The sequence below is a fragment of the Protopterus annectens genome, chromosome 7.part0 (assembly GCF_019279795.1).
Source record: "Protopterus annectens isolate FY-2018-M chromosome 7.part0, PAN1.0, whole genome shotgun sequence".
Classification (NCBI taxonomy): domain Eukaryota; kingdom Metazoa; phylum Chordata; order Ceratodontiformes; family Protopteridae; genus Protopterus; species Protopterus annectens.
The window spans coordinates 1739248903-1739251878 of NC_056739.1; the positions used below are offsets into that span (position 1 = coordinate 1739248903).

At 35.1% G+C, this 2976-nt stretch overlaps 1 protein-coding gene across 1 annotated transcript in view; it reads right to left on the reverse strand.

Moving 5' to 3' along the window:
- Positions 1-2585: 2585 nt before the first annotated feature.
- The window catches only part of VPS33B (VPS33B late endosome and lysosome associated), a 2132768-nt gene continuing 2132377 nt past the window's right edge, over positions 2586-2976 (reverse strand). The window contains exon 24 of the mRNA XM_044078281.1: positions 2586-2976. This exon is cut by the window's right edge and continues 1440 nt beyond it. The gene's annotated coding sequence lies outside the window, so the exon portion shown is untranslated.

The following is a 2976-nucleotide window of genomic DNA, read 5'->3' on the forward strand; positions in this document are numbered from 1 at the left end:
GTTAGTCAATTTCTTCCATTCTGTATACATATATATTATAAATATGCTAAATTAATAAACATTTTCTTATAACAAAGAAAATATATATATTATTATTTTCAATAATATATTGAAGATAGTGAAGGAAATACAAAGCTAAACCTAATAAGAAAAATAGAATTTTAAATATGTTATATCTCTAGAAAAGAGAATAAGATTAAACAATTATCCCAGCATGGAGAAAAAAAAAACTCTGTGACCATTTGGTTAAAATAGTAAACAAGATTTGAGGTAATCAGACAGTGATAAGGGAATTTTGGGTAGAGATGGAGTCAGAGTCCTTGATCCAAAGGTTTGGAAATGCAGAGAATGGATCCAAGTCAGATCAGAGTCCCACTCACTGACCTAAGGTTGATTTGGAGTACTGGTGCTTCAAATACCAGCATCCTTTAAGAGATGAAAGCAGGCAGAAGACCCTAGAAAAACGCACACAAACACAATATAGACATGCAACGTCCGCAAAAAAGCACCATTGGCGGTAACTAAATTGGAAAACTAAATAACGTGAGACAGCAATGTTAACTGCCACACCACTGTACAACCGCACTTTTCATGTGAAACTTGTATATGAGCCTGGCATCCCAGCAACCAAGCAGGAATGACTGAATGAATAAATACATACACAAAAGTGGCAGTTCTGTTTTTGAAACTGGGTTAAAACATGTTTAAAGATGTTTTAGATACTATTTCTCCTTGAGTGATGTCTAAACAGGTGTTGAGACAGCAGCAAAGTGCGATTTATTCACCACTAACTGAGCAAAGCTCCAAAGTGCTACAAAGATTCATGGTCACTATTAAGGAGCCTTACAATACCAGAGACATTTTTTACCCCTATAAAGCTACTTTAGTTGCCAAAACAGTTCTGTCAGTATTTTTAACACTGGAAGTGCCAAATCTGTAGCAACATGTGAAAGAATCTTTCATTTTTTCCTACAAAATATAAATTCTCTGCACATTTATAAACACTGTAAATGAACAGACCAACCACTAACTGGACAGGAACAGTACTACATCAGATGCAGAGGCAAGTCTGAAAGTAAGTTTATCAAGTTGTACTGCACAAAGACTTAAGGGCATATGAGACAGAAAAGTGTATGCATGTTTATTGACAATTTTATTAACAGTCTTTGAGATGCTACATAAACCATGGACATTGACACTGATGGGAATTTTACAGAGATAATACACAATAAGACAAAATAAAATTCTGGTTATGTATACATCACATATCCACTTTCTTGTTATATACAATCTCTTCTCTCTGATCCATGGAGAAAGGCTCACTAATTCTTCGGCTAGAGGTTATGTTTTACTGTCATTTTCAATAGGGAATAGAGTGATCAAAAGAGACTGACAAAAACATAAAATATCTCTTCCTTTCTTTTCTACATCCCTTAACATTTAATTTATTTATATCCCGCTCTCATCTTTCTAAGAGCTTAAAGATGATTATGAACACAAATTAAAAAAAAACATAATTACTTATTATATTCTCTTAATCCAGTTAGTCTCAATGAACTGAAGACTTGTTTAAAAAGAAGTATTAGGAAGAAAAGCTCTACAGTATAGACTTAAACACTAAATATTTTCTTAGTTACTTTTGACAGTATTTAATGAATATAAGCAGTGCATTACTGAAATGTGACTGGAAGTTTGGGTGCCATTCAGGAGCCTCATCCACACACAAGAAGAAAACATACTAAATTTCACCTACCATACAGAGACCAACAACTTATTTATATCATGGGTGTGATGATAGGAAGTACTGCCAGCCATCCCAGGAGAAGTGTGCAGTGGATGTCTAATGTATGGCAGCACAGCTAGCTGGAATTTTGTAAAGAATTATATGTCATTTGTGTATCAAACTGATTTGTACAGATGCTTGTGTTTAAATATGTATTTGAAAAGTTGCTTGTGTTAAAATGTATCAACAGTGCTTCCTGCTGGAAAAAATCACTGGGCCTAGTCCATAAAGATGGTATCTTTCAGTTCTCAATACAGCCAGAGACAAAAGATCTGTACTAGGAAGGTTTATGTATTGTCTTGGAATTGTTTTATGGTTTTATGACTTCCAACAGATGCCCCACATTTAAGCTAAGCTCTTGTATGTGTATTTTTTATTTGTAAGTATTAAATCCTGTCAGTTTCTAGTGTTGGTGATAGTGTGGGAAACAGAATCAGATGACCAGATGTGATATCATCTTGTAATCAACTTTGAAGTAATATTTAGGTTATAGAGAGAAAAGTCTCTGAATGACTGAGCATTCTGCATTCTGTCTTGGATCTGATAATGACCACTCACCAAATGATCTTGCCTTGTGGTGGTAAGTAACTTAACAAGGAAACAGTAATTATTTTAGATTGGTGAGGTAAAATAGTGAGATTAGAAATACTGTTTTGATTTAACTGTGTGAAACTTTCCATCAGTGTTATTTTTAATATTCCCTGTGATTAAACTCTGTTTACTGTAAATAGATATTTAGTATTTTCATGTTCTTTTATTTATTATTAAATATATTCAAACTTATCATTGTGGCTGGTCTTTTTTAGAGAATATTTAAGCTTTGAGAGTATTTGCACATATTTATTTGGTGATAACTGGCCACTCCTGAAAGCCTGGCTGTTTGGTCAACATTACCATTTGTATTAACTTCACTCAGTATAATGTGGTACTCTTTTAAGAGCCTTACAGTAACTGACTGGTGACAGTGAAACTACCCTATAGTCTGGGCAAAGTTGGTAGAGCGGGTAATCTGTAACAGCCTTTCCCAGGCGTATGCGTGCGTGTGTGTGAAAATCAAATCTCAAAGCGCATGCGTGAGTCAGCTAATTTGAGCAAGGACACAAGGCACGGGTTTCACAGAGAGAGTGGTGGAGGGCTTGCCTTGGGCACTCGGCTGAGGACTTAACTCTGCAGCTGTACCAGTGGGGAGTCTT